The sequence below is a fragment of the Petromyzon marinus genome, unplaced genomic scaffold, assembly GCF_048934315.1.
Source record: "Petromyzon marinus isolate PM22_M1 ecotype Great Lakes invasive population unplaced genomic scaffold, UKy_Petmar_22M1.pri1.0 PM_G_Scaffold_62, whole genome shotgun sequence".
NCBI lineage: Eukaryota > Metazoa > Chordata > Hyperoartia > Petromyzontiformes > Petromyzontidae > Petromyzon > Petromyzon marinus.
Genome location: NW_027423016.1, coordinates 965,587 through 976,214, shown reverse-complemented (window position 1 = coordinate 976,214; position 10,628 = coordinate 965,587). Strand labels below are relative to the sequence as shown.

At 43.9% G+C, this 10,628-nt stretch overlaps 1 long non-coding RNA gene across 1 annotated transcript; it reads right to left on the bottom strand.

The window, feature by feature from the left end:
* Nucleotides 1-545: 545 nt before the first annotated feature.
* Nucleotides 546-4,279, bottom strand: LOC142919829 (uncharacterized). The gene is made up of 2 exons (XR_012938509.1): nt 3,993-4,279; nt 546-3,208 (listed from the first exon to the last, which is right to left on the bottom strand). It is a non-coding gene; the product is annotated as an uncharacterized LOC142919829 (long non-coding RNA).
* Between the last annotated feature and the right edge of the window lie 6,349 nt (nt 4,280-10,628).

Sequence of the window (10,628 nt, the reverse complement as noted above, 5' to 3'; positions counted from 1 at the left end):
GATATCGGCAGTGACCCAAGCGGAGGGTACGTCACGCACAAGAGCACGGTGGACGGGGGAGGGCTGAATACCTTGGTGACATGACGTCACTAGCGAGGTACACCTCACCCTGGCGTTTCACGCCGATGAGGTAATGCAGAGTGGTGACGTCACAGAGTTGGAGTTTAAGTTGATTTAGATTCATTTTCCATTGCTCCCTTCCTTGGGTGTGTGAGCCCAGCTACAACAACGTGGACATTATTGTGTATACACTGTGTGTGTGTACACTGTGTGTGTACACTGTGTGTGTGTACACTGTGTGTGTGTACACACTGTGTGTATACACTGTGTGTGTACACTGTGTGTATACTGTGTGTACAGTGTGTGTACACTGTGTGTACAGTGTGTACACTGTGTGTGTACACTGTGTGTATACTGTGTGTGCACACTGTGTGTGTACACTGTGTGTGTCCGCATTGAACCGAATCCCCGGCAAGGCCATCTACTTAATGACGAGAGAAAATTCACACGAAATGTCCTTTTCAATAGAGTCATCCAGATGTAAATTGATGCAAGCTTTTAATGAAGAAATAAAATCATCTAATTCAAAACACAACACAATTCAAAGATGCTTCATTTTAAAACTTCAAAACGGAGCATGGGGTACTTGCGTGAATGCGTCCTTCGTGTGCAAATGTTGTGACTTTCCTGGCCTGAAGGCCGTCAATGTGTTGGACCATTATTGGTGCAGAGCGTCTCAACAACAGCAGTGGGGTTTGCTTCAACCGATGGTTACGAACATCCAGACGTGAATCAGCAAGGTGCATTTATAGTCCTAGTTAGACAAAATCTACGTCAACACGTAAGACAAAACTATAATTCGTGTTGTAGAGAATGTACCTCCTCCTATACGTGTAACTTTCAAGTGGTATGCCTTGTAACTGATGAATGATCCGGGCGTGCTCCCTATTTCAAAGACGATGAGTTGCTCCAGAGGCAGACGCTTCGTGAAACACAAAAGTACCCTTTGACCTGTATCACAAGAACAACGGGTCTCACCTGAGTTCTCTGTACAGGTTACTTCCAAACACACACACTTTGTCCTAACATCACTTATTCAATGTGTGACCCTCAGACAAAATGTTACATGTACGCGCACAGTCAGACAAGTATTAATTCTAAATCATTGACGGGCATATTAACATTGAATTACTGCAGCGAAATTGACTGCATCAGGTTACATCGTATTAACAAGAAGTTATTTTAAAAATACGCACCGCCTGCTTAACAGTGTATGTACACCGTACTATTGCAGTGTCATTCAAAACGAGTAGGCCATTGCATGCTGGCATCTGGGTCAAAATGTAGCAAATTCTAAACATTAGCTACAAATAATAGATCACGGAGTTTAGATCGCAACACAAGCAATCGTCATCAGGTGGGACAACCACAGCAGCAAGAAGACAAAACTGCTGAAATAGGCGCCTACTACTTCAGCGTCTTCTTCTTGCTGTGGTTGTCCCACCTGATGACGATTGCTTGTGTTGTGATCTAAACGCCGTGGTCTGTTATGTTTCTACCCACGTGATGACTTTACAGAAATAACGAGAGTGTGGATTCCTGCAGTCACAAAAGCTTCGAATCAAGATTGCCGACATACTACACAACCTAGATGACGCATCAATCATCGCCCCCTACTGACAGGCTCTTGCCCACATGCAGGCCGGTGCAGGGCCACCACTCCGAGCCGCACAGGGGCAGCTGGTACTTGGGGATGCTCTTCGAGCGTCTCAGAGGAGATACAAAACTCCGAGTTGCCGAGGCGATTAAGCGAGCAAAGCGTAAAAGCAATTATCATGAGAACATCGTGAATGCTTGGGAGCTTATTGGCTCTCGCTCCTGGTGAGAGATTGACCCAACCCACAGGTCCACAAAGACTGGCCACTCTTACTCTGCAGGTTGAATCTAGGAATTGAGTGTTCAACTTCAAATTCTTGTCAATAAAGGCCTGTGACAAAGGTGCATCTATTGTAGCGACATCGTCTCTGGCTTACACATCTACCGGGTCTCCACTTGACGTTGTATTGTCTAGGAGAAACTCCACCCACACTTCCACAAACTGCTGGGAGTTGCCTCGCTCTGCCTCACAGTCAGAATTCACCCCCTGCTTGACATCAATATGAAGGTCCGATTTTAGAGTTGAATCTTCATCTTCACATTTCACCTATACTTCTTCGCTATTCACCATCACTTCTTCCTTCTTCACCATCACTTCTTCCCTCTTCACCATCACCTCTTCATATTTCACCTTGATACCTTGAAAAGTGTCCAAGCTGGGATTTTCTTCCGGTTCGTGTTTCATGAGGGATGGGCTTATAGTGGCACTTTGACTTTCACAAGCTGATTTCAGACTCCACTCCTTGCAGATCTTCTGATGCGTCCGTGTTCTCTGGTGTACTTGAAGATTTTATGAATGTGCAAACGCCTTCCTGCAGAATGCACCTGAAGGGTTTCTCTCCCGTGTGTGTTCTCTGGTGTACTTCAAGATGTGATGACTGTGCAAACATCATCCCACACAGAGTGTACCTCAAGAGTTTCTCTCCTGTGTGTGTTCTCTGGTGTGTTACAAGAGCAGATGACTGTGCAAACGCCTTCCCACACACACTGCACTTGAAGGGTTTCTCTCCTGTGTGTGTTCTCTGGTGTACTTTAAGATGTGGTGACTGTGAAAACGCCTTCCCGCACAGAGTGCACTTGAAGGGTTTCTCTCCCGTGTGTGTTCTCTGGTGTACTTGAAGATGTGGTGACTGTGCAAACATCATCCCGCATAAAATGCACCTGAAGGGTTTCTCTCCTGTGTGTATTTTCTGGTGTTTTTTAAGAACAGATGACAGTGAAAATGCCTTCCCACACACAGTGCACTTGAATGGTTTCTCTCCTGTGTGTGTTCTCTGGTGTTTTTTTAAGAACAGTTGACTGTGAAAATGCCTTCCCACACACAGTACACTTGAAGGGTTTCTCTCCCGTGTGTGTTCTCTGGTGTTCTTTAAGAACGGATGACCGTGAAAACGCCTTCCCACACACACTGCACTTGAAAGGTTTCTCTCCTGTGTGAGTTCTCTGGTGCCGTGTGAAATCTCCAGTACGATCCGTGCTGTATGCACACCGGTCGCATTGGAGCCTTGCCCTACCGAGCTGCGCTGCGTGCATTTGCTCCATCAGACCAATTCTGCGGAGGAAGCGTCAGAGGAAGCGTCAGAGGAAGCGTCAGCTGCAGACAGAAAAAAATAATATCCACACCATCTACACGACAGTATCGAGGCACAGAGGAATGCATATATAGTCACATGTGACTTACACGTCTATACTTATTCATATATTCATGATGTAGTGAAAAAGTGTCCCAAATTCATCACAGGGCTGTTATGGCACACAATGAGAGGGCAAATGGTAATAAACATGCCGGGAAGCCCTCGTATCTTCAAAATGAATGTTCACCCAAAACTCCGAGCACACAATTTAAGCTGTCTGGCTGCAAAAGGAATATTTATGAAAGCTCAATTCAGCTGACATAGCAGAGGGTGTTGAAAACAATACTATTTGTGTTAAGCAGAAATTCATAAATTAATGTTAAATCGCAACTTAGAGGTGTGAATCCAGGCTCAGATGTCCTTAAATGCTGGGATGAACAGTTCCGACTTCAGCTGAATATGTGTGCTGTGTTAACTTCCTGTTTCCATTCTTACAAAGAGTTCCAGAGGAAAACAAAAGTAAACTACTGTTATGATATAACCTCCGTGTTCAACAGAGTTAATAGACGTTACTGCAAACACAAACTGTACACTGTCACCGGGTAAACAGGCGGTGGCGTGTTTAGAATCACGCCTGGCCACCTTCATCTGCTTGGCATGAATGCTTCCTCACTACACCAAGTAATTGAGGATCAACGAACATAACCGAGGCTAACTGGAGTTGGCGTGTCTCTCTCCGTGGTGAGATGTTAACTACCTCACCTGGTATACAGGAAGTCGTGGGTTCGATCCCGACCCTGATGCCTGCTGTATAGTTGGAGTTTGCGTGTCTCTCCGCTGAGCATCTTTGACCGATAGAGATTGACACACGTATTCTTGTTTCTTTCGGTAAAGTTACGTAGATAGAAAATAACAATAACAGATTATACAATTACATTAAATAAAGACCACTTGTGTTGCGATCAAAAAGTGAGTTTATTTGCTTTATTTACAATTTTTATTTATTTTCATTATGTTATTTTAATTTTATTTCCTATCTACGTGACTTTACCGAAAGAACCAAGAATATTAATTCCTGCAGTCACCAAAGTTTTAAGTCAAAACATTCACACACGTTGACAAAGCCTCACCTTGTGTTGTTGTGGGCAGGTCGCTTCTGATAACAAGAGTGGTATAGCAGCTCAAGCGGGCTTGGCCTGCTAACAAAAGAAAATAAAAACTGCGTGAATATTGACAATAAAACAAAGTTACAAAGTGGCGAGCCGGGTGAAGACAAATTAAACTTAAGCGAGATAATTAAAGTAAATGCAATCAGGCGAGGGCAGGAGGCAAGGCCCCGCGTGGCTAGGCCCCGCGTTGTAAAGTTCCAACCTGGACATCGATTCCCATGCTCGCTGCTACTCAACTGACATCCCTACGAGAGAGAGAGGCTCTACCTTGGTAAACAACAACAATCACCACCACCACCACAACGATGAGAATTTCTCACCTCGGATTTCAGTGCAAGCGCGCACACGGCAGCTTCCTGTTACCTCGCGACAGCAGGAAGTAGTATGACGTCACTTCCCCCCACGAGCGGCTCTCCAACTGAATAAATTATGTTAATGAAGCCGGCCCATATGTCGAAGGATGGGGGCGTGGGCGCTGAACCCGTCGAAATAAACTCGCGACGGCTTTAACGGCAACATTATGTTAATGAGCCACCAGTCACTGGGCGTAGCTTTGCCCAAATAAGGATTGCCACTGGACCGATAACGGCAGTGACCCAAGCGGAGGTGACGTCACGCTCAAGAGCGTGGTGGACGGGGGAATACCTTGGTGACATGACGTCACTAGCGAGGTACAACTCCCCCTGGCGTTTCACGCCGATGAAGTAATGCAGGGTGGTGACGTCACAGAGCGGGATTGGAGTTCAAGTTGATTTAGATTCATTTTCCATTGCTCCCTCCCTTGGGTGCGTGAGCTCAGCAACAACAACGTGGACATTATTGTGTATACTCTGTGTGTGTGTACACTGTGTGTATACACTGTGTGTCTGTGTATACTGTGTGTGTGTACACTGTGTGTGTACACCGTGTGTGTGTACACTGTGTATACACTGTGTGTGTACACTGTGTGTGTGTGTACACTGTGTGTGTACACTGTGTGTGTACACTGTGTGTGTATACTGTGTGTGTGTGTACACTGTGTGTGTGTGTACACTGTGTGTGTGTACAGTGTGTGTGTGTACACTTCTAGATTTAAAGCTTTCGTGACTGCAAGGATCCATCCTCTTTGGTTCTATTGGGTAAAGTCACGTAGGTCAAAGACGTTGTACTGTCCCCTGACGATATCCTTGTCAGCTTCGATGTGGTCTCTTTGTTCACCAAGGTCCCAGTACCTGATACCATTGAAATAATTGAAAATTTGGTCCAACATGGACTAGACCCCGACACACCTGCACTGGTTAGGCACTGCCTCAACAATACCTACTTTACTTGGAATGGCTCCTTCTACAAACAAAATGAGGGTACCCCCATGGGATCTCCCTTATCACCAATGATAGCCAATATTTTCATGGAGAAATTTGAATCAGACGCCATCCAGACTTCCACCCTCAGACCTTCCCTGTGGAAGAGATATGTGGATGACACTTTCGTGATTTGGCCACATGGCCTCCCAGCTCTGAACCTTTTCCTACACTACATCAATTCCAAACATCCCGCCATCAAATTCACCATGGAAGTGGAGAAAGATGGCAAGCTACCATTCTTAGATGTTCTGTTTGAGAGGAGACCTGATGGCTCATTGGGGCATTCTGTCTACAGGAAACCCACCCACACAGATTCCTACTTGAAACCTGATTCCCACCACCACCCAACCCAAAATAATTCTCTCATCAAAACTTTATACCATAGGGCTCATTGCATTTCGGACCAACACCACCTGACCAGTGAATTAAAACATGTACAACTGGTCCTCAAAAGGAATGGTTACTCTGATCGTACCATCCGCCAAGCTGTTTCTCCCTCCATACAGAAACAACCACTTGATACTCCGGTCAAAACCATCACACTACCATATATAGCAGGCATTACTAAAAAGATTTCCAAAATTCTAAACAAACACAAGATCCAGGTCCGGTTCAATACAGTACACAAAATTCGTGATCTGATCCCATCCATGAAGGATGTCATTCCTGACTTACAGTACCCCGGGGTTTACAAATTGAGTTGTACCTGCGGTGATTGCTATATCGGGGAGACAAATTGACATGTCTCTGACCGAATTCGCGACCACAAATCTGATTTGAAACACGGCAAAACGAATTCGTTTCTGCCGTGGCTGATCACTGTTACAACGCTGTGGGGGATCACGATATCATTTTCTCCGATACCAAGGTTCTTTGCAAACCCACGGGTTTTTATCAGAGATTTGTTCACGAGGCAATTCAGATCTACAAACACAGACACAATTTCAACCGAGAAGATGGTTTCAAATTTAGCAACCATTGGAAAGATGTTCTAAATCGAACTAAACATTAAACTAATTTCAATGGTACAGTATATTTTTCAAGTAGTGGCACCCCAAACTTTCGCAGCTCTTATAAATTCCCTTTTCACACCATCAATAGGTAAACTCTCCCCCCCCCCCCGCGCCAAACGGCAAGTCCACCGGCACGTACAACACCTCTTTTCTAAAATCGGCCAATCAAATGCTAATTTTTATGCTAATTTCTTTGTCAGGACACCTTGTTTGCTCGCACACAGTTTAAAGGTCCGCGGTCTGAGCGTGGTTGTATTTCGCTAAATTCTCCTGTTTGATTTGTACTAAGTGCCTCGGTGAATGTATATGCTCTGACTTTAACATAGCTATTTCTGTGACCAGTTACAAGCGAATCACTCAGCTATTTCAATGCTAAATTCTATGCTAATTCCTTTGTTAAGGGGTGCCTCTGCGAATGAGTATCCTTTAACTTAGCTATTTCAATGAGCCATTTCAATGCTAAATTCTATGCTAATTCCTTTGTCAAGGCGCTTTGTTTCTTCTCACACAGCTTAAAGTTCGTGATCTGCGCGTGGCTTTTTCCACTCCAGCGCTGTCCTCTAGACAGTCTCGTCCCTTCACCTGATGAAGGCCGCTTGTGTTGTGGCCAAAACATCGTGATTTTTGTTATTTAATTTTTTACCTACGTAACTTTACCCAATAGAACCAAAGAGTATGGATCCTAGCAGTCACGAAAGCTTTAAATCTAGAATAGAAATGTAATGCAATACAACAGAGTCGGCCAACATAAGAGTCAACACCCCACCTGGTTGATAACGTTCTTCCAAAGATTGCTCAATTTGAAAGAGAGACAAAACACAGACACGGAGACACATAGACAGAGAGAGATAACACAGAGACACACAGAGAGAGATACACACATACAGTGAGGGAAAAAAGTATTTGATCCCCTGCTGATTTTGTACGTTTGCCCACTGACAAAGAAATGATCAGTCTATAATTTTAATGGAAGGTTTATTTGAACAGTGAGAGACAGAATAACAACAACAAAATCCAGATAAACGCATGTCAAAAATGTTATAAATTTATTTGCATTTTAATGAGGGAAAAAAGTATTTGACCCCTCTGCAAAACATGACTTAGTACTTGGTGGCAAAACCCTTGTTGGCAATCACAGAGGTCAGACGTTTCTTGTAGTTGGCCACCATGTTTGCACACATCTCAGGAGGGATTTTGTCCCACTCCTCTTTGCAGATCTTCTCCAAGTCATTAAGGTTTCGAGGCTGACGTTTGTCAACTCGAACCTTCAGCTCCCTCCAGATTTCCTATGGGATTAAGGTCTGGAGACTGGCTAGGCCACCCCAGGACCTTAATGTGCTTCTTCTTGAGCCACTCCTGTTGCCTTGGCCGTGTGTTTTGGGTCATTGTCATGCTGGAATACCCATCCACCATCCATTTTAAATGCCCTGGCTGAGGGAAGGAGGTTCTCACCCAAAATTTGACGGTGCATGGCCCCGTCTATCGTCCCTTTGATGCGGTGAAGTTGTCCTGTCCCCTTAGCAGAAAAACACCCCAAAGCATGTTTCCACCGCCATGTTTGACGGTGGGGATGGTGTTCTTGGGGTCATAGGCAGCATTCCTCCTCCTCCAAACACGGCGAGTTGAGTCGATGCTAAAGAGCTCCATTTTGGTCTAATCCGACCAAAACACTTTCACCCAGTTGTCCTCTGAATCATTCAGATGTTCATTGGAAAACTTCAGACGGGCATGTATGTAATTTCTTGAGCAGGGGAACCTTGCATGCGCTGCAGGACTTCAGTCCTTCACGGTGAAGTGTTATCAATTGTTTTCTTGGTGACTATGGTCCCAGCTGCCTTGAGATCATTGACAAGATCCTCCCGTGTAGTTCTGGGCTGATTCCTCACCGTTCTCATGATCATTGCAACTCCACGAGGTGAGATCTTGCATGGAGCCCCAAGCCAAAGGAGATTGACAGTTTTTCTGCGTTTCTTCCATTTGCGAATAATCGCACCAACTGTTGTCACCTTCTCACCAAGCTGCTTGGCAATGGTCTTGTAGCCCATTCCAGCCTTGTGTAGCTCTACAATCTTGTACCTGACATCCTTGGAGAGCTCTTTGGTCTTGGCCATGGTGGAGAGTTTGGGATCTGATTGATTGATTCTGTGGACAGGTGTCTTTTATACAGGTAACAAGCTGAGATTAGGAGCACTCCCTTTAAGAGTATGCTCCTAATCTCAGCTCGTTACCTGTATAAAAGACACCTGGGAGCCAGAAATCTTTCCGATTGAGAGGGGGTCAAATACTTATTTCCCTCATTAAAATGCAAATCAATTTATAACATTTTCGACATGGGTTTCTCTGGATTTTCTTGTTGTTATTCTGTCTCTCACTGTTCAAATAAACCTACCATTAAAATTATAGACTGATCATTTCCTTGTCAGTGGGCAAACGTACAAAATCAGCAGGGGATCAAATACTTTTTTTCCCTCACTGTAGGCACACAGAGAAACAACGCCTCTGTGTCGAGGCCTTAAATAGAGAGAGAGAGAGAGGGGCAGAGAGAGAGGGGAGGGGGTGTAGAGAAATCTGCGAGTCAATGCAAGGCCGTAGCCATGGAGTCAACATTGTGGGGGACCAAATCTACCAGGGGCTCTGGGGTCCCCCCCCCAGGAAAAAAATCTAAATTTGAAAACTAATTTCCTGACATTTCCTAAAATATTGAAAAATTTCACTAACACATGGGATGGAATGTTTGTATTATTTGATACAATAATGTATAATATTGTATTGTATTACATTGCTCTGTTTTTACTTTTTAACTTTTCTTGTTTCATAGTATGTAATGGCAGAGATTAGGGATTCATAAAGTACAACGCAATCATACAAACACAAATCTACGCATTGTTATATGAAGACAAGTCCACATTTTGTGGCCAAGGTTTAGCAAGTTGTTTTTATTAACATAGCATAGCAATTATTATTTAAAAAAAGATTTTTATAGCAATAAATTGGGGGAGACATTTTGAGCATGTTTAATTATTGTGGGGGGATATGTCCCCCACCAATATATATTATAATTATTATAATATATTATAATTACGGCCTTGTGTCAATGAGAGATTTGGAACTTTGGTGACTGCAGGAAATAATAATAACACGAGTACACGCAGAGAGAGAGAAAGCACACTTATATTCTTGGTTCTTTCGGTAAAGTCACCACGTAGAAGGGGAAACAATAAAATAATTAAAATATAAAACAATAAAATTCTCACGACGTTTCGACCGCAACACAAGCAATCATCATCAGGTGTGAAAACCACAGCAAGAAACCACAGCAAGAAAATTTTCTTGCTGTGGTTTTCACACCTGATGATTGCTCGTCTTGCAGTCGAAACGTCGTGAGAATTTTATTGTTTGATATTTTTATTATTTTATTGTTTCCCTTCTACGTGGTGGTGACTTTACCGAAAGAACAAAGAATATAAATCCCTGCAGTCAAGAAAGCTTTAAATCAAAAGCACATTTAATCAAACAAACTGAGTAAAACTTGGAAATGTAATGCAATGCAACACAGAGAGTCGGTCAACACACAATAAACGCATAGCCTGGTAGATTACTTTCTTACAAAGATTGCTCAACTAAGCGAGATAATTAAAGTAAATGCAATCAGGCGAGGGCAGGAGGCAAGGCCCCGCGTGGCTAGGCCCCGCGTTGTAAAGTTCCAACCTGGACATCGATTCCCATGCTCGCTGCTACTCAACTGACATCCCTACGAGAGAGCGAGGCTCTACCTTGGTAAACAACAACAACAACCACCACGACCACAACAACAACCACCACCACAACCGCGATGAGAATTTCTCACCTCGGATTTCAGTTCACGCGCGGAGC